This window comes from Macrotis lagotis, chromosome 3 (genome assembly GCF_037893015.1).
Source record: "Macrotis lagotis isolate mMagLag1 chromosome 3, bilby.v1.9.chrom.fasta, whole genome shotgun sequence".
Classification (NCBI taxonomy): Eukaryota; Metazoa; Chordata; class Mammalia; order Peramelemorphia; family Peramelidae; genus Macrotis; species Macrotis lagotis.
In genome coordinates, this window is record NC_133660.1 from 46535346 (window position 1) to 46557651 (window position 22306).

The window sequence follows — 22306 nt, forward strand, 5'->3', positions numbered from 1 at the left end:
TAAAACAATTTTAACATGAAATTGGGGAAAAATAAAAAAATTTAATTTTTTTAAATGACAAGGAGTCTCTGGATATTTTGTTCTGTTTTAATATCTTTGCAAAGAAAAAATGAGAGGAACAGAGGACTAAATCAAGGAAGGAAATTACTACTGTATAACAGAGGTACATAAGAAAAATAGTATATAAATATAGAGGAAGGAATGGGATAAGGGGCACATATGAAACTCACTTTCATCTGAATCAGTCAAAGAAATAAAGAAGACAATTAGAAATTTCAATATAGAAATATATTAATATTTAAAGGAATAGTTGAGGACCAGAAGAATAGAGGGAAGGGAATAAGCATTCATTAAACATCTACTATTTGATAGGAACTGTGTTTGGTACTTCACAAATATTATCTGCACTGTTCCTCATAACCAGGGAAAATAGGTGATAGGATAGACCCCATTTTCCTTTTGAGGAAGTTATTTTCCCAGGGTCACTTAGCTAGGAAGCTTAGATTTGAATTCAGGTCTTCCTGACTCCAAATACAGTGCTCTATCTACTGAACTACCTAACTGCTACTATAGAAGCAAGAAAAAAGATCTAGAAATGTAGTAGTGCAGCATACACCAGGAAATAATCAGAAGCGAAAGAAACTCAAATGCTGAGGGTGGGAAAAGAAAGAGGATTATAAGGAAAGAAAAAAAAGAAAAAAGTAATCAAAGTCAGAATAAGGAGAAAAGACAAGTTGTAATAAAGACTAACCAGAGCACTTAACTTACAAGACCACAAATGTCAATCAATTATTTCTCTTTTACAGCATTTTTATTTACAAAATGGTAAGAGCAAAAAAGAGGGAAAAGATTAAAGAGGACAGGATGGAGGGAAATACACAATTAAAAATCTTAATTGTGAATATGAATGGGATGAACTCACCCATAACATGAAAGAGGATAGTAGAGTGTATTGAAAAGCAGGATTCAATTAATTTTTTTTTACCAGAATACTTCAACTTGGAGGAAAAAATAGTAAAAATCTATTAATTGTGGGAGATCATATTAGGTCCTATTCAAACTTAGACCAATCAAAAGATAAGTGAGGAGTGAGGAAAGGCTCTGAATAAGACCTTAGAAAAGCAGAGATGACTGAGCTTTAGTAGTTACTGACGGAAAATAAAAAGGAATTTGCATATTTCTCAGGTATTCATGGCATCTTCACAAAAACTGACTATATTTTTGAAACATGAAGATGTCACCAAAAAAAATAAAAGTAGAAGTATTAAATATGACATTTATTGATCACAGTACCAAAAGTATTTATACTAAATGAAGATTGACTAAAGACTGAATTAGAAAGCATTTTGGTAATGGAAAATAATTTTTAAAAATTGATTAGTCAAAAAATTCATCAAAGGTAATCATAAGACTAAGACAATATACCAAAACTTATGAGATTCAATTTAAAGCATTCCTAAGAGAAAATTTTATATCTCTAAATATATTCATCAACAAAAAAAAAGAAAAAATCAATGAACTAGGCATGCAAGGTTAAAACTTGAGCAACAAATGCAAAATTCCCAATTAAATAATAAAGTAGAAATCCTAAAAACTATAGAAGAAATTAATTAATTGAAGGCAAAAAAGACCATTGACTTAATCAATGAAACCAAGCTGATTTTTGGAAAAACTAATAGATATAAATATAACTAATAAATATAAACAACTGACTTACTTTTTAAAAGAATAAAGTTAAAAAATTCATATAAATGAAAAAAAGAATTCAGTGATTTAAGGAAATAAAGAAAATGAAAAGAAATTATTTTGTCCAATTAAATGCAAAAAAAATCTGATAGTATATACAGTAAACAGATGAATATCTACAAAAATATAAAATAGCCAGACTAGCAAAAAATAGGTTATTTAAATAACCCAATATCAGAAAAAAAATTGAACAACCTACAAATTACCAGCCAAAAAGGGAAAAGGAAGAGGGAACTCAAGTGCCAGACAGCTTTACATATGAGTTCTGTTAAACAAACAAAGAATAATTCATTTCAATACTACAAAAGCTATTTAAAAAACAAGAAGATATTTTCCAATCTCTTTTAACAGTACAAATTTGGTCTTGCAACCTAATCTAGGGAGCAATAAAACAGAAAACTACAAATCCATGCCTCCAATGAACATTGATACAAACATTTAAATAAAATATTATCAAATAGGCTGTAACCAGGTATTAGAAAGATAACATACTCTGAGCACATTGGGTTTATATCAACTCTATGAATGAATGAATGAAAAAAGCATTTATTTATTTAAGTGTTGTATTTTTGCACTGAGTATTCTTTGTATAAGGGATAGAAATCAATGTCACTGGTGAGACAACACAAGTAGTATGATTTAGCTGTGGGTAAAAATGAAAATTCCAGTGATCTCTAGGAGCATCGGCTGAGCAGATAGCAAATCCCTATCTTAGATCCCTTCTCCTATCTCAATATGAGAAAAAAAAGAAAAACAAACCCTAAAATATGTCTTTTTCTGCATTTTTAATGTACTACTTTCTAACAAGAGGTAGGTACCATAATTCGTCTTTTTTAATCCATTCTAAAGAAAAGAAAATAGAAAGAAGAGGAAAGGAAGTCAGTAAAATTAACTAATTTAAAATCCTATTTGACTTTCAAAGTCCTTTTTAAAGCCCTGACCTCTTTTCAGTTTGCTTATGCCTCACATAATATACCCTGTGTTAAGGGAAACTGATTGCTTGCTGGTGTCCACATAAGACATTCAGTTTCCTAAATCTAGACCTTTTCATTGCTTTTTTCTCCTTTCCTCAACATTTTCTTCTTCCTAGCTTTCTTGAAGTTACACATAAAATCCTACCTCCTTCAAGAACCCTTCCCATTCTTTCTTAGTCTTAGTGCTTTGTACTGAGACTACCTCCCACTTATCCTATAGAATCTTGTTTGTACATACTTTGCAAGGATGCATGTTGTCATTCTCATTAGAATGTTTTGCCTTTTTTTGTATATCCACAGTGCCTGGCGCATTGTTGGTGTTTAATCAATTCCTGTTGATTTGAATACAGTGGGGAAAAAAAATCTGAAAATGTATGCAATGTTCTTCCATGTGAACTTACCATTTTTGCAAAGGAGTAAAGTGGGAGAATTATCTTATACTTTTTCTTTGGGTCCTGCTAGTCCTTTCCAAGTTTGAAACATTCTCTGTTGATTATTTTGTTTTTATTGTTCTTTCGTTTACATTTTTATATGCTATACCATTCCTATACATTAATTTGAGGCCATTCACTGTAAGCTCCTCTATTCCCCTCTTCGTCATTACTATTACTCAGATGCCTGCTGCCTCTATCTCCACCTTCACCTGTCTCACAGGGTGAAGTGACCATACTCTTTACCAAGGCTAACCCCTCACCCCACTCAAGAGATTCCAATCCACAATTTACAGATGAGGAAATCAAAGAGATCCATAGTCATACAAAAAAATTGCTCTAAATCACTACTTATTAGAGAAATGCAAATTAAAGCATCTCTGAGGTACCACCTTACACCTCTCAGACTGGCCAATATGATCAGAAAGGATAATGATCATTGTTGGAAGGGTTGTGGGAAATCTGGGACACTAATACATTGCTGGTGGAGCTGTGAACTCATCCAACCTTTCTGGAGAGCAATTTGGAATTATGCCAAAAGGGCAACAAAAATGTGCATAGCCTCTGAATCCAGCAATACCACTACTGGGTCTATACCCTGAAGAGATGATGAAAAAGGGGAAAAACATCACTTGTACAAAAATATTCATAGCAGCCCTGTTTGTGGTGGCAAAGAATTGGAAATCAAGTAAATGTCCTTCAATTGGGGAAAGGCTTAGCAAACTGTGGTATATGTATGTCATGGAACACTATTGTTCTATTAGAAACCAGGAGGAACAGGAATTCAGGGAAGCCTGGAGGGATTTGCATGAACTGATGCTGAGTGAGATGAGCAGAACAAGAAAAACATTGTACACCCTAACAGCAACATGGGGGCAATGATCAACCTTGATGGAGTTGCTCATTCCATCAGTGCAACAATTAGGCACAATTTTGGGGTATCTGTGATGGAGAAAACCATCTATATCCAGAGAAAGAATTGTGGAGTTAGAACAAAGATCAAAGACTATTACCTTTATCTTATTATGTAATCTTGCTATCCCTTATATTTTTTTTCTTCCTTAAGGACATGATTTCACGGGGCGGCTAGGTGGTATAGTGGATAAAGCACCGGCCTTGGAGTCAGGAGGACCTGGGTTCAAATCCGGTCTCAGACACTTAATAATGACCTAGCTGTGTGGCCTTGGGCAAGCCACTTAACCCCATTTGCCTTGAAAAAATTAAAAAAAAAGAAAAAAAAGGATATGATTTCTCTCTCATCACATTCAACTTAGATCAATGTATACCATGGAAACAACGTAAAGACTAACAGACTGCCTTCTTTGGGGGGAGGGAAACAATATTAGGGGGAAATTGTAAAATTCAAAATAAATAAAAGTTTTCAAAAAAAAATTCCAATCCATCCTGTCTCTGCAAGTAGATCACCCCTTCTTTAGTCCTCATTCTTTCACTTATTTTCATTCTCTTTGTCTATTGTTCTTTCCCTATTTTATACAAAAAAAATTCTACTCCCCCAATCCAAAATTAACCTTATTTGATATTCCCATTCCTGCTAATTTTAATCGATATCTCTTCTGCCCTTTGTAGTTAAATTTCTCATAATGGTTGGTTTTAAGAGGTGACTCCATTTTCTTTTTTCACGCTCTTCTCAAACCCATATAATCCAGTTTCCAGTCTCCATCATTCCACTGATATTGTTCCAAGCTCTCTCCAAAGTTACTGAGAATCTAAGTTACCAAAGCCTTTTCTCAAATCGTTGACTTCTCTGCAGACTTTGACAGTGCCGATCATTGTCTTTTCCTTAATATTCTTTTCTAAATTTCCAGGCCACCTCTCTCCTGAGGTTCTTGTTCTGCCTGACTGATTGCTATTTCCAGGCTCTTTTACTGAATTCTCTCCCAGATTACACCTCCTCACTTTAGATATTCCTCAGGGTTTGTCCTGGGCCCTCTTCTCTCCCTCTATAATATTTTCTTGACAATCTTATCAACTCATAGATTTAATCACCATCTCTATTCTCAACATTCTCTGAAATCCGTACTTTACTGAAAGCCTTCCCTAACCTCTACTAATTCTAGTATTTTCCCTCTTGTTAATGATTTCTCCTTTATCCTATATACAGCCTACTTTGTTCATAGTTTTGCATGTTACCTCCCTCATTGGACTATAAATTCCTTGAGGTCAGGAATTGTCTTTGGTCTCATTTTGAATACACAGTTATTGTGCTATTTATTAATTAATTTAATTTAGCCATTCCCCAATTGATGGGGGACTGTTCCTCAGTCTTTGCTGACTCAAGTTCTGCCATACATATTTTGGGATACATAGGAATATTTCCATTTATAATTGCACTCCTTGGTCTATATGACTAGTGGTAAACATCTGCTTTTTAACATTTTAGTCACTTTATTTGTATCATTCCAAAATGCTTTTAAAAAGTATTTCTAAGTCCACAATTCTACCAACAATGAACCAGTGGGTCTACTTTACCATAGAAACGACTCTAACAATGACTATTTCACAACTTTTATCATCTTTGATAAATTTGTTGTGTATTAGATAAACCTCAAGGCTATTTTCATTTTCTTTTCTGTTAGTATTGGCATCATTATTAATTATTATATTACATATCACTATATTATGCTAAATATAATAATAATAATGATAATACCTTGGAGTATCCTTTTAAATTATTATTACAAGATTGTAATTGTAGAAATATTTTAATGTGCAGAAGGACTTTTTCCTTATTAATGACAACCTCAGAGTATCCTATCCAACTTTTTTTTTTTAGTTTTTTTGCAAGGCAAATGGGGTTAAGTGGCTTGCCCAAGGCCACACAACTAGGTCATTATTAAGTGTCTGAGACCAGATTTGAACTCAGGTACTCCTGACTCCAGGGCTGGTGCTTTATCCACTACGCCACCTAGCCACCCCTATATCCAACTTTTTCTAAAGCTCTAAGTTCTTTTTTTGTTCAATTTTTCTGGGATTGAAAGGAGGTTTAATGAAATTGCTAAATGGTATAGTATTTATGTGGCAAATACCATTAACTTTTCCTTCAAGTATTCATATGTCATGCCATTCATATTATGGTGGATTATTTTATTAACAGCACTCTCCACAATTGGCTGGACCGTCCCTTTCATTCTCAGCTAGCTGAATGTTGAATCCAGCTGGGAACCAAAGTGAAGGACATGAGACATCCACCCAAAAGGATAAGCAGCTTGAACACAACACAGATTAAATTTTTTCATGTCATTGTATTCTTCAGTCAGATTTTAAACCCTGAATCAGCTAAAGTAAAAGTATCATAAAAAATGTACCATGTTGGAACTAATTCAAAATAGGCTAAAGAAACTTCAGCCTTTTTAAAGAACACTTGCTACTGACATTGGGGCAGCTAGGTGGCACAGTGGATAGAGCTCCAGCCCTGGAGTCAGGAGGACCTGAGTTCAAATGTAACCTCAGACACATATAATTACCTAGCTGTGTGACCTTGGGCAAGTCAGTCCCATTGCCTTAAATAAAATTTTAATAAGTGTATTTTTTTTTAATAAACCACTTTTTGATGAATGGAAGGATGGATTTTACATTTAAAGGATTTTGGCAGGTCACAGCACAAAATTTCATTGCTTATCTGACTGGATGTCTGGTTGTTTAAGTACCCAAAATGGGACACTTATGTATCAGACCTTGAATATAACTTACAAAATGAACAAATACCTGAAGATAATCCATGGCCAGAAACAGTTTGAATTATTGCTCTGGCTAAGAAACTACATAATGTATTATTATAAATAAACTTTCATAAAAGTTAGAGCCATAACTAGTATGCCTGCTAAAACTGTTTAGTTTAAAGCTTCTCATTATTCTCCTCTTGCCTCCCCCAGTTATCTGAATGTTTTGACAATCTTTACTTGACCATTTTTCATTTATTATTCTATAAAATAGAATATTGAAAATTAATGAAATTGTTTTACTGATATAAAAAGCATAATGAGGTTTCCGTGCTTATATCTTTTATAAATCATGTCTATTTTTGCTGTCATCTTGTCTGAAAACACGAATGATTCTCCTTTTCTTTGAACCATAATAAATGTTGAAATAGCTCCTTATTTTAGTTTTTTTTTTGTTTTTTAGGCAAACAGGGTTAAGTGGCTTGCCCAAGGCCACACAGCTAGGTAATTATTAAGTGTCTGAGACCGGATTTGAACCTAGGTACTCCTGACTCCAGTGCTTTATCCACTGCGCCACCTAGCCACCCCTCCTTATTTTAGTTTTTCATGAATGTTTATGTTTTAAGAATACTTCTTTTAAAAATATGTTAATTGCTGCCTCAAAAAGTTCTGCCATACATATTTTGGCATACATAAGAATATTTCCATTTATAATTGCATTCCTTGGTATATATGACTAGCGGTGAACATCTACTTTTTAAAATTTTTTTGTTGTCTGAGCCATTCTACTTTCCTTTTTTTTGTTTTGGTTGAGTTTGTCCCATTTGCATTCATGATTTATGACTGCTATTTGGGTATTTCCCTCTGTTCTGTTCCTCTTCTTCCTTTTCCTCTTTTCCCCTCACTATCCTCATTACAAGAAAGAAAAGGATATTTTTTATTATACTGTGCTATAGGTTGAGATGATATGTTTCTTTTCTATTATCTTCTCATCCTTGCTCCATCTTTCATCTATTTTTAATTTCTTTCTTCCTTTTCATTTCCTCTTATACCTCCTCTTTTATATCTTACCCTTCATCTTAAACTTTTCTTTTCTCCCTCTCTTTCCCTGACTATTTGCTAGTTGGGTTTGGCGTAATATATTTTTGCACCAAATTCTTGGTCTGTGTGTGTGTTTGGGGGCGGGGGGAAGACGGAGTATGGTTGCTCAACTTTATTTTGTTAAGATGAATATGAAGTTCATAGAATTCAAATAACATTCCTCTTCCTTCATGTTTGTATATTTTCATTCCATGTACTATTATTTTGTAAGATGATATGTTCATTCCCCTTTCTTCTCTTTTTTCCTCTCATTTGCTTCTTTCTAAGAACATCAAAACCAAACACGATGACCCCCTTCCCTCCCAGGACCTTTATGTATCTTACTTAATTTTCTCTAAGACCCCTAAAGATATGACCCTAAAAATGTCCCACTGCAAGGAAATTTGTTTCTCTTACCTTTATTAAAATGTAAATAATTTATCACTAGATATTTCTTTCACATTGATGAAATTGTCTTTACTTTCATTTTTCTATTTTTCTCCTCATTATTTTGTTTGGATTTCAAAATTTCTATGTAGTTCCAGACCTTTCATTAGGAAGAGAGTACTGGCTCTGGAGTCAGGAAGACCTGAGTCCAAATCCGGCCTCAGACACTTAATAATTACCTAGCTGTGTGGCCTTGGGCAAGCCACTTAACCCCAATGTCTTGCAAAAAACCCTAAAAAAATCCATTTTTCCTTTTTAAGATTATACTCAGATTATTCTTGATTTTAAAATTTTATTTTTTGTTTGGGGCAGTTGCTGTTGTAGTTCAGTTGTGATTAACTCTTCAAGACTCTATTTTGGTATTTTCTTGACAAAGAAAGCTTACTGGAGTGGTTTGTCATTTCCTTCTCTAGCTCATTTTACAGAGGAGGAAACTGAGGCAAAAAAGTATTAAATGCCCAGGGCCACAAAACTAGTAAGTGTCTCAGGTCACATTTGAACTCAGCTCTTCCTAACTCCAGGTCCAACACTATTCACCATGCTACTTAACTGCCTGAGATTTGAGCAATATTGTCTTCCAAATTTTTTTCTCGTTTATAATAGCAGCTACCAAATCTTGGATTATCCTGCTGTGGCTCCTTAGAACTTAATTTCTTCCTTTATTGAAAACTTACAGTATTGTTTTTTAACTTGAAGCTGTGGATTTTGACTGTGACATTCATAAATGTTTTCATTTTGGAGTTTCTTTAAGGAGATGATTTTTTTCCTATTTTCTTACTATTTCACTTTGCCCTCTCATTCTTGGTAAAATTGTGTTTTTATTCTTAAATATCACCTATTTAATATGATATTAAATATTATATCTAGTCATGAATACCTGATAGTCTGATGGATATTTTTAGGTGTCCTCTCTTTGACCTATTTTCCTGGTCACTTGTTTTTATTGTAAATAGCTTACATTTTCACCTTTTTTTTCATGTCTTTTGATTTAATTTTCTTTGTTGTTTATGGAATTATTATTTTCTGTTCGACCCATTCCAATTTTCAGAGCATTCCCCTTTCAGGAAATCAGAAATTTGTTCTAAGCTATTTATCATCCTCATTCTTTCCTTTCCTTTTAACATCAAATTCTGTATCTCTTTTTCATTTCACCTTGTGGTCAGAACATTCTTTTTTCTGGTGTTGTAATTGGAATCACCCCCAGAGAAAGAACTGATGACATCTGAATGCAGATCAAAGCATACTGTTTTCACTTTCTCTGTGTGTGTGTGTGTGTGTGTGTGTGTGTGTGTGTGTGTGTGTGTTTTGCCCCTTTGTTTCTATGTAGTTCTGAACTTTTCATTAGGAATGCTTGGAAGTAATCTATCTTATTAAAATCCATTTTTTCTTTTAAGATTATACTCAGATTATTCTTGATTCTAAAACTTTCTTTCACAACATGACTAATATGATAACAAAGGGTATATGAGGGAGGAAGAAAGAAAATGTGGAACTCAAAAGAATTTTAATGAACGTTAAATGTCTATACATTTAAATCAAATATTATTGTAAAAATAAATGCTAAAAAATCATAAAGTAAGAAATAAAAATAAATGCTAGCTAACTAGTCAATTGAGTTGTTGTTTATTCTGGTATATTTTCAGAGAGCTCTATGAAATCTGAACTCTTTTAGTGTCCTAACATATCTCCATCACACTACAGTTCCTTTTCTATGTCTTGAAGCATCCACTGATAAATATGGAGTGGGAAAAATTGTTCTGTTGGCCTAGTACTTTCCAAGTCAGCCTGTGCATCCTGTGCATCTAAGTCAGCAGTCCTTATTTGTGCCAAAAAATATATGGTTTTACCACCAGAAAAAAAAAAGAAGAGAATGAGAAACTTATAGAATATTCAGTGTTACTAAGGATCATGCACATCTATCCAAGACAAAAAAGGAGGCTAAAGGAAAGGGTGGGCTAAAACTGACCTGAACCAGCCATATTCCCAGGGCCCCCCAGTCTTTTTGTCATCTCTTTCAATGGAGAGATGAAAGAAGAATTATAGTTCAACCTTTCATAAAATACATCTTTGCCAAGTTCATTGGTTGTTGGAAAGGGTCTGCTGAGGGAAAAATCCTGTCAAGGAGTCCTTTATTTAAAAAAAAATGTATCTATTTAATTAACCAAAATTAACCAAAATCTTCTCAACCTCCCTCTCAAACCACCCTTCCTTGCTCCCCAGTTGAGAATACAAGGAAAACAAACTCCTTGCTGACATATATAGTCAATCAAAATAAAATGTCCACTTTGGCCTTGTTCCAAAAAAAAATGTTATTTCATTCTTTCTGAAATCTTCCCATCTCTATCAGAACATAGATAACATATTTCCTCCTAAGTCTTCTGAAATTCTTCTAATCATTTCACTGATTAGAGTTTAGTACACTAGCATTACATCACATTTATAAACTACAACCTATCCAATTCTCTAATTTATGAGTATCCCATAAGATTCCCATTTTTACTATCTCAAAAAGAGCTAGAAATAGTTTGTGCCCTTACCTTGTTTTATTTAGAACTTCTTTCTCCCTTAATCTACCCTCCCTCTAATTCCCCCTTCTCCATTCTCCCTTTTCACTCCTATTTCCCTATTGAATGAAATTATTTCTGCCCTCAACTAAGTGTATGAATATTCTTCCTTCTTCTGACCAATTCAGATAAGAACTGAGTTCAAATGTCAGCTACTCTCCACACCCTCCCCTCTTTGTAGATCTCTGATTGTACACTCTCATTTTGAGACAATAATTTCTAACCTTCCTTTTCCTTACCCCTCAGTATATCCCTTTTCTTCTCTCTTTCCATTCTTTTCTTAAGATCATTAAGACAAAACAAAACCATTCCCAGATCTTGTCTAATTATACTCCTGTGGACCCTGGTGAAGATAAGGTTCATAGGAAATATATATGTATATATTTACATATCTATGGAGATGATAAGGTTCATAGGGAATATATATATAAATATATATATATCATCTCCCAAATTTGAAAATTATTTACTTAGTCCTTTGTCTCTCTTCATTCATATTTACCTTCTAATATGGCGCTTCTTTCCTGTTCTTGAACTTCAAATTTTCTCCATGATTCTGAACTTTTCATTCAGAATCAAAATCAATCAGAATTAAAGAATCATATTTGTTTTTACCCCTTGGCTTCATCCTCAATTTTCCTGGGTAAACTATTTTTCATCTGTCATTCCAATGTTGTTCTATCCTTTAGTGGTTGCTAAATCACGTACTTCACTATGGCTCCTTTTTACTTGAATTCTTTCTCTCTCATCACCTGCAGTATTTAAAGTTGAAGCTGTAAATGTTGGTTATAATGGCTCTGAAAGTTTTCATTTGGGAATTTTTTCTGGAGGTAATTGGTGAATTCTTCCTGTTTCCACTTTGCCATCTGGCTCTGAGAATCTGGGCAGCTTTAAGATTTCTTGAAATATGATGTAAGCTCTCTTTTTTTTTTTTTTGGTCATGGTGCCCAGATAGTTCAATGATTTTTAAAAATTTTTTCCTGCTCAATCTGTTTTCTAAGTCAGTTGTTTTTTTCTTCTTTTATTTTAACCTTTTGACTTTAACTTCCTCTTGCCTCAATGGAATCATTGGCTTCAACCTGGTCTATTTGAATTTTCAAGGTGTTTGATACTTGGGCAAATATTTATAACTCTTGCTCCAAGCTGTAACTTCCCTTTCCAATTCTTTCTTTTATAGACCCATTTATTTTCCTTTTTTTACCTCAAGTACTCTCATTCCATTTATAAAAAAATTTAACTCTTTTTTTTTTCTTGTTTCATCTTTTCCAGGATTCTGGTTGAGTTTGTACTCATACTGTGTTTTCTCTGAATCAAGGCTTGTAGATGTGAAGACATTCTCTTCTGCATTTGTGTCTTCATGTCCTTACCATGATAAAACCTCTTTATGGTGAGGTTTTTTTACTTATTTGTTCTTCCAACCACTTCCTGACTTCAGACTTATTGTTATAGCAGAACTCTGCTATACTTTCGGAGGGAAGACCTGGACAGGTCCTACTGGTTTTTTTTTTTTAGGTTCCAGGATCTCAGGGAGATGTTGGAGACCTGAAATCTTTCAGTGCTCCCAAAGCAATCTGATCCAAGATAAAGTCTTTTTGTTTTCAGTCCCCTATCTCATTCTAGTTCTTCAAATTTCTAACTTGGGGTCTCCCCAAGGAGGTGGGGTGGGGAGAAAGAGAGAGAGAGAGAGAGAGAGAGAGAGAGAGAGAGAGAGAGAGAGAGAGAGAGAGAGAGAGGACTCCCCAACAGTCAGCTGGAAAGCTCTGTTGGTTCAGAATTACAGAATTGTAGACTCAGCTTTGGTCTGTGTTTCCTTCCTTGGTTATTCCTCTCTATATTGGGTTGGAATGAGACCCTGCTTTGAGACTGGGGTCTGAATGAAATTGCTGCTACTTCTGGGTTCTGAATGTCCTCCTTTTTCAGTTCAGACCAGGGCTTTCTTGTAAAAACCTGTCCATTGTGGATGGGTGCTCTTCTCATTCTGCTCAGGAGCTGTGACCCAGACTTGGGGAGTGTACCACAAAGTTGGCATCTGTCCCTGTAACAGTGACCTGACATCATTCTGGGGATGGCCCAGTCTGGCTCTTGGACTTCCTCTTCCCAGGACATTGATTGGAACGCTTGGTGCTTCCAGCCAGACCTCCTCCCCAGATGTCCTTGCCTATCTCCTCGTGCTGATGTGATCTGGACAAAGGGACTTTCTGGGCTTCCCTGGAAATTCAGGATTCAGTCTGGTGCTATTTCTAGATCTGTTGGGAGGAGTTTTGGGCTCACCACTCTGCTACTTACTTGATGAAATACTATCTTGACTCTACCTTTTCATGGTTCTGGCCACTGACTACCAAACAGAAGAACTCCATTATTAGTAAAAGTTAGATTGTTATTTTTAAGAGCTTTCACAAATATCAGGGGTTATTTTTGCAATTACAGGAAAATTAGGTGTACCATTGATTGTTGTTGCTATTCAGTCATTTCAGTCATAACCGACTCTTCAAGAAACCATTTGGAGTGTTCTTGGCAAAGATATTGTAGTGGCTTGCCATTTCCTTCTAAAGCTCATTTTACAGACGAGGAACCTGATTATATTGATATACCACTGATTACATTTGTGTAAATCAAATGACTCTTTCCATCTCCCTTACTTATTTAATTCTATTTTTGTATGTGAATGTGTTTGTCTGCCTCGCTCTGAATTACTAACATTTCTCCCTCTTTTTTGTCTCTGTCAGTCTCTTTTCTTCATCCCTTTCTTTTACTTGTTTACTGTCTTTCCCTTAACTAGTCATAATACAGGATTGAAAAGTTATTTTTTGTTTTATTTAATGAATATTCCACTAAGACCCCTCTTCAGTGCTTTATGACTTAAAAGTGACCCTTCCACCTCCAGTTTCTAAAATTCTACTCCAGAAGACTGAACATTTTAGCAAGCCTTGCCAAAATGGAAAACCCTTTCTCTAAGAGTGGGTCTAAGAATAGATTGTATCTGTTGTCTGTAGAATTAGCCTAGTCTAGCTGGCCATTATGCAATGGCAATTTTTATTTATTTATTTATTTGCCAAAGAACTGTTTGCTAAGATATAGAAGGATTTGCTAAGCTACATGCACCAATTAAGAGAGAATCAAATCATCCATCCTAGAAGTATGATCAAATGAAGTTTCATACTATCCTCTCAGTCAGAAAAACAAAGAAGTAAAAACTCTTCATTAATTTCTGTAAACCAATGACGAATTATGGAATCGTGGATTTGGAACTTTCACAGTATGGTGAAAAAAGGACAGGAATTGAGATCAAGGGACCAAGGTTAGTATACAAAGTGCACAAATCATGGACAAGTTGTCTAATTTCCCCATATGCAAAATGAGGGGCTTTTATAGACTTCTAAATTGACCTTGGGTGACCCCTAAGGTTCCTTCCCATTGGAATCTATAATTAATCTAGTCCAGGCTCTTCATTTTACAAATTAGGAAAATAAGACCCAAGTAGCAGGTCTCACTAAGTAATTTGACCAAGGTCTCATATCGTCCTTCAACTTAATACCAGGGACCTCTCCGCTTGTTCTGTGGTTGAATCAGTTTTGATACTCCTTAAATAAAAGAATATGATTGAAAGTGATTTTTTTGAGAGCTGCTATAACTTGAAAATTCATCATCACATAACCATCCTAAAGACAAGTCTCTCTAAAACTAGCTGTGCTGATACTTACATCAATTATACTTGATTCAGTCTCAAAGTTCTCCATATAGGAAGAGTCTGACAGTAATTATACTCATTAGCAAAGTTTGGGGAACCCAAGGTCACCTGTAAAGCACCTTCCTTTGTCCTTCTTTTGTTTTCCCACCTAGATGAGAACTCTTTTGAGGGTCAGAACTTCTTCTAAATCTCCATATTGCATCTATAGTAGAGTGCCAAGCTCATACAAACTCTAGAGATAAAGCGTGCATCATAGTCAAGAAAATGCTTATTTTTTTCTACATTACGTGAGAATTAATCAATGATGTGGTCCAAGTCAACTACATAGCCACCCTTTTATCAGTTCTCCTAAGATAAGTAACAGAGGATCACAGATTTAGAGTTGTTTGTCCAACCCCTTCATTCTACTTCTGAGAAAATTCAGACCCAGAGAGATCATATGACTCATTCAAAGTATTCTGAGGTAACCTGGGGTTTAATACACAGGTCCTGTGACTCCAAATCTAAGACTCTTTCCACTGTGCCATATGAAAGATAACTACATTTAGTATCCTAAATTTCACAAAACTATGATTTTATACATTATACTCCATCTTTTCAAGAGTCAATTTGGGGGCAGTGAAATGGCACAATGATTGGCGCATCAACCTGACGGTTAAGAGGACCCAAGTTCAAATTCAACCTCAGAAGCTAGCTGTATGATGATAGACAAGTCTCTTGACTCCAATTGCCTGTAAAAAGGAGTCTATTTGACTAAGAAATGTCTCATATTTGATTTTTTAAAAGTATGGTTGCATATATGCTGAAATTTTTAAGAAATAAAAACATGATTTGAATTATTCAGATAAAAGGAATTTGGACAAATAATTTTTGCATTTGGTTTTATTAAATAAAAATAAAACTTAAAGTATTCAGAGAATGAAATTAAAAATATGATGTGACATTGAAAAGAAATAGTCACATTGCCCAAAGGGCTTCTCTGTTCTAGTAGGACCTAATTATTATTTCACCACTGAAAAGCATCTCTCTGAAACCAAATTTAGTCATTTAATGATTTAAACAGAATTCAAATATTGAGCTTCCTCAGCAGTATATATTATCAGTATTATTCACATCATCATCATGTATTCATTTTTAATATTCATTTTAATGCATTAGGATATTGTGCAACAAAAATTATGGAAGAATGACTCTTCAGAAACAGCCGAAACAGAAACTAAATAGTAAAAGCATACATAATGGTATTATTGCATGTTCTCTAGGACCCACTCTTTTTCCAATACTGCAACTCACCACTGCTTGTGATGTGACTCAGCTATAGGAAATGGCCTTAAGTTATCAGCTTCATGAATGAAGTGTCAATAGTGAGAGCTGAGACAGTCCTGCTGATGTAAGTTTCTAACTCTAGCCCTAAACACAAAGATAAAAAAGATACACATGCTTAGTTTCATCACCTCAACAGGATTGTTATTCCAAACAGGAAAGGAAAAATCAAAGAAATTGCAAGGAGCCCCAAATGTCAGCATCAGCAAATACTCTCTAAGTCGATCTATGGGATACTTTGAAATATCATTATACTGAAGGAAAGCTGAGCATTTTTAGTTTCATAGTTAAGCCTACACAAAGTAATTTGATAATAGCTGACATTTGGGTGGCCCTTTTACATTTGTAAGGTGCTTCAGATACACTCTTTGTTTTGATAAGGAATTTGAAAATAGTGGGAATTTTTTTGCCCAGGAAAAAAACATCAAATATTTAGAGAATGAGCACTCTTAAGACATATATGTATATGTCTTCTCGTTATTAAGAGCAGTAACTGAGAGAATTTTCTTTCTCTAGACCCAGAGAAAGATACTTCAAATTCCCTATAGTCTCTAATGAAAACTAAACAAATAAAAAGGCTTAGAAAACAGAGAATGAGTACAATTTACATTTATCTTCACTATCAATGTCTTGTTTTCTTTCATTTCCTCATCATTTCACAATGGAAAAACTACAAGGTCCAGCATCAGAGGAACTGTATTCAAAGTCCACTTCTGATTTCCACTGTCTATGTAACCTTGGGCAATTAATTTCCCTAAGCTTCAGTTTCCCCCATCTGTAAAAATGAAGACTAGAAAGATAGCCTCTGGCATCCCTTCTAGTTCTAAGTCTATGATATAATCTCTATTTCCCACAAAAATTCATACTTGTCACATGCTGGTATATAAATAAAAAACAAAACTATATTAGCTGAGAAACCAAAAAGATCCTGCCTTTATGGTCCTCCTTTATCCAATTTCCATGTTAGCAGCAACTACCCCATGAGCTTGCTTTTCTCTAGTTAGCATTATCCATCTGTCCACCCCCATCTCTGCCTATCTGAGGCCAGCCTTCAGAGATGCAGTGTGTCGATAAAAGTTTACCAAAATTTCTCAGAAAAAAAATGCAGAACACATGTTTAAATTTTATCAGCATTGTTGCCATTTTCTCCATTGCTTTCTTAAGCCTAGACAATTAGTCAAACTATAAACCAAGCCCTAATTTGTAGCTTTTACCAATTTATAAGATGTAAATAATCACAACTTAAAATTTAATAATCAGCTCTTGAAAGCTTTTAGAATTAGTTCCACCACACCCCTGCTTCAGAGACAAATCCTGTCGGACTATGAAGCCTTCTGCAGCTATTCCAGCAATATCTCTTTCTCCTTCCTTTGAAATACTCATTGCTTAGAGCAGTCATATGGGCACTTAATTATGTTACATATTACATATTACATATTACACATTATATACTATATACTATATGTTATATGTTATATATTATATACTATATGTTATGGGTTATATGTCATGTGTTGTATGTTGTATGTTATGTGTTGCACGTTGCATATATAGTATGCATTATATTATACAGTTTTATAATTTATTGTGATATATTATTACATTATACTATAATCATATCATTAAATTATAATCAAGTTATGTTTATATTTTAATATATAATTAAATTACAAGTTCCCTAAATCATGTTTTTATCTTTTATCCCCATATTCTTCAAGCACAGTGCTATTTTTAAAGGAAGTAAAAATTATTTTTTAAATATGAATTATAATAATCTATAACAAAGTGCTTGCCTTCTCAAGGAGGAGAGTAAAGGTAGGCAGGAGGGAATTCAGAATTTAAAAACTTAAGAATGTTAAAATTGTTTTTACATGTAACAAAAAATAAGCTAGCATTCTTTAATAATATATGCATATACATTTTGTGAATACAAACACAAACATATATACATAATGAATGTCTACATGTCTATACAACTGGCATAAACAAATACATATATATTTTTGAGAAAGAAGAGATTAAGTATTTTAGAGAAATTCCACCTTGAAAATACATCAACATTATTTTAAAGCACCAAGATAGATAATGGAGCAGCATGTAAATAAAATTTGAAAAATGTAAAAGGCAAAAAAATGGGTTCCAATTGGGAACGACAATAAAACAGAGATTATTTAAAATTATTTTCAGCTGATGCTGAGCTAGAGGAGCAGAACCAGAAAAACATTGTACACCCTAACAGCAACATGGGGGTGATGATCAACCTTGATGGACTCTCTCATTCTATCAGGGCAACAATCAGGGACAATCTGGAGGTATCTGCGATGGGGAATAACATCTGTATCCAGAGAAAGAACCATGGAGTTTGAACAAAGACCAAAGACTATGACCTTTAATTAAAAAAAAAATCTGTTATTATGTAATTTTGCTCTTTCTCATACTTTATTTTTCTTCCTTAAGGATATAATTTCTCTTTCATCACATTCAACTGAGATCAACACATTCCATAGAAACAATGTGAAGACGAAAAGAATGCCTTCTGTAGTGGTTGGGGGGGAGGGAAGCGAAATTAGGGGAAAAATTGTAAGATTCAAAATAAATAAATAAATGTAAAAGTTAAGAATAGAATAAAATTAAATAAAATTATTTTCAGGACAAGGATCAGACCTTAAACTTGATTGGATGAAAAGGGTACTGAATTTGGAATTATAGGAACTGACTTTCCATTCCAGTTATTTCTCTCTTTCTGGGTTTCAGTTTCCATTGCTGTAAGGAAGAGGGTTTAAGAGAATTAGAGTCAATGACTTCCAATTTCCATTCTTGCTCTAAATATACTTATCTAAGGGAAGTCTGACCAGGTCCCTATTCTATTCAATAAACTCCAGTGGTCCTCAAATACCACAAAAATAATAATATCTATTAAATGCCAACTAGATTGGCATTTAAAGTTCTTTATAATCTGAATCCTTGTACTCTTTGGATCTTGTTACACTCCTCTCCTCATCCTGACCTCCATCCAATCTTCCATTTCCCTTCCTTTGCATTGGTTTAGATCATCCTAACCAGAAGCCCCAACTTGGGATTCATTTCCCCTCCTCTTAGTGTCTCTGATTCTCTTTAAGATTCTTCTCAAATTCCATCTTCTGCAGGAGACCTTTCCCAAGTCTCCTAGCTATATCAGTAGCCTCTCCTTGAATATTACCATTTCTGGTAATATTATACACACATACATTGTATGTATCTCTATATTCGCAAGTTGTCTCTCTCAAAAGAATGTGGCCTACTATGGAGCAAGGACTGGATTTTTGTTTCTTTATTTGATTGCTTTTGAGTTTGGTTTTGCCAGTCTTTGTTTAAGAGAGAACTGGCCAAATCCATCTGTTAGGATCATTTGCAGGAAGCTCATCTGAAGCAACTATTTTTTAGCTGCTAACCACATGGGGAAGCAAGGGAAGTGGAGAAGAAAGTGTGACTGCTGAGAAAGTGGGTGTGCATTTGAAAAGCACTAATTGGCTAAGAGATCTCTTCCTTTTTTCCTGCTGGGTTGCATAAGCCTCCGGATGGAGAGAAGCCTCTAGCTATCTATCCCCACCTGGGGAGCCATGTGGCCCAGGAACACCAGCTTCTGAGCTTTTCTTTTCTGTTCTTTTATTCTCTCCTTCCCTTAAATGAAAAAAAAAATCAGACTAGCCCATAATCCTCTGAGCTTCAAAAGACTAGGAGAGTTAGCCATCAAAACTGGGAGCTGAAAGCCAAGTCAGCTCTTGAAAACAATCAATCCTCATGAGATTCAGGGTCCCAATAACTTGAAGGACCCAGCATAGCAATGTATTAAAGGTAGCCAAGAGGGAACAACAGCACTACATCTACCAACTATGCTACATTAAGAATGGTGTGGCATGGGCTGCTAGGTGGTGCAGTGGATAGTCCTAGAGTCAGGAGGACCTGATTTCAAATCTGGCCTCAGACACTAGCTAGGTGACCTTGGACAAGTCACTTAACCCCATGGCCTTAAATAAATAAAATTGTAAAAAAGAATGGTGTGACAAATGTTTATAGAAACTATTTTGAAGCTTAATCCATTCTTCCTAGTGATCAAAGGGGTATATGGGAATATGCTACCAAACCTTGAGGACAGATACTAGTGATTCTTTTCTTGCTCTCTTCTCAGTAAATAACCCTCTTTGAAAACTGATGCTGTTTGGTTAAATTACCCAAAATTGGTGAATGATATTAGAGAGAACATTAGAATGAAGGCTTGAGCCACGCATTAGAAAGATACATACTTTCAAGGGTACTCCTAGAATATTGGAGTGAGAAGGAACCAACCTCACTGTAGTCATCTAACCTGATAGTGTTTATTTAATTCAAAAGGGTTAAATTCAGAGTCTCTTCACCTCTTGCCTTATATTAAAGGGCATTTAATAATGTTGTTGACTGAAGATTGACTACTCTATGAGTTAGGTTGGGAATATTTAGAAGAAGCTAGAACCCTAGACTGTTTTTCAGTGAAGGAAGGTCCCACAAAGGAGTTGAAAAGGTATCCTTTCCTACAAGGACAGTAGCTTGCTCTCCCCAATCAAATGTACAGTTTAATCTTAACTGTACATGATGCAGCTTTAAAAGCAATTATTCCATGAATGTCTCTAAAGAGGATTAAGTCTTTTTCCTGTTCAAAGTATCCATTTGCATCTCTGAAAAAAAAGGGTAGAAGCATGATTTCTAAAAGTTCATAAGGCTTGCAGAGACATAGTGAAACAAGAATGTTCATGTCAACATATAACAGATGCACAGAAATTATTTATGTGCAGAACTATAAAACTTCAATTTGTTTTTCCATTTAAGTGCAAAAAGCAGAGAACTAGATTCAGTGTCAGAAGACCTGGGTCCAAACCTCATACACATCTGTCATTACTTGTTTGACCTTTGGAAAGTCTCACTGTCTTCATTTCCTCAAAATGAAGGTGTGGTTGGACAAAATTAACTCAATTGAGCTCCATCTTGCTACAGTTCTAATGGGTGACCTCACATAGAAGGCATGGAAACATCTCCTTCTCAAGTTCTACTCTGAGGTTTCATCAGGTCATGAATTCTAACACTGGATTTTGAAACACCGAACCACTGAAGGACAACTGACAGCCCCTAACAAATCCAGTAGTTCAAATGTTAAGAAAGAAGGTTCAGAGGAAGGAAAGGCATATACCTAAGGAGGTATGATCACCAACCTTTCAAAGTATCCACAGTAATTACAAAACTATAGTAGTAAAATAACTAAAAGGCAAAAGACATTTTATGGTCCTTTTGTATTGAAAAAGTGATCCCTTAAAGAGTAACAACAATTATCTTATGATTGATTACAATTAATATATTTATCAAATCTTTGGAATTTCCTTCTGTAAATATAGACACATATAGATGTTCTATAAATATGATTATGTGTAGTTTGTATTTGGATGTATACATGTGTGGTCCTCTTCACATGGAGGCACCGCGAGGGGTCTTTGGAATATATCCAGATTGCCTAAAATGGAGGCGCCTGCAGACCCTACCACATGGCTAGGGCTGCTTCCTTTGATTGGGAGAGATGGCCCTGCTTATTTTCTGCCATTCTGTTCTCTTCCAGAAGGAAAGATCCCAGTTCACTCAGGGCACAATAACATGACCTGAATGAGGGAGAAGAGAAGTTCTTTTCCCCTCTTCTTCTCTCACCCTGGCCCTGAGAAATGGATTTGGGGGTGTTTGTCTCTGCATTATTTGTCCCCAGTTTCAGGTGCAGTTTGAGTCATGGTGACCTTGGAGCCAGGATTGCAGATGAGATAATATAACCAGCCAGCTTGACTCTGAAGCCTTGAGAACCCAGGGCACTTGGGAATTGAGATTGAGGAGTATTTTGGACTTGGAACTGGGACTGTGCTTTATATGATTCAAGTTAAGCTATAAACCTAATCCCCCTCCACTCCCCCAGAGGCTGAGGTGCTGCAGGGGGAAAGGGAATTTGTTTACTATGTGTCGGAAGGGTAATCTGTATTTGTGATTGTATTTTTTGAAGTAAATATTTCTGCCTAAATGTCATTCTGACAGTGACTAAATGAAACTGGGTTATAGGGGATCACTGGTACAATTGAGGGACCAGTTCTGGTGAGTACTACAGTCATTTGCCGATAGTCTTGTTATTGTTGTTCAGTCATGGCAGACTCTTTTTTGAATTTATTTGTGCTTCTCTTGACAAAGATACTGGAGTGGTTTGTCATTTCCTTCTCCAACTCATTTTATAGATGAAGAATAATAGGATTAAGTGATTTCCCAGAATCACACAATATATGTCTGAGGTCAGATTTGAACTCAAAACAATAAGTCTCTTGACTTCAGGGCCAGC

General features: G+C 35.0%; 1 protein-coding gene across 7 annotated transcripts in view; it reads right to left on the reverse strand.

Annotated features, from left to right (window-relative positions):
• The window catches only part of MAPK10 (mitogen-activated protein kinase 10), a 184695-nt gene that overhangs the window by 157672 nt on the left and 4717 nt on the right, over nt 1-22306 (reverse strand). For 5 of the 7 annotated variants that reach the window (XR_012476894.1, XR_012476893.1, XM_074228605.1 and 2 more), the window contains exon 2: nt 15904-16020. The exons of 1 other annotated variant lie outside the window; for it this stretch is intronic. The gene's annotated coding sequence lies outside the window, so the exon portion shown is untranslated. Of the gene's footprint in view, nt 1-15903; nt 16021-18597; nt 18677-22306 lie in introns of those variants that run through there. One more of the 7 variants, XM_074228603.1, reaches the window with a different exon arrangement.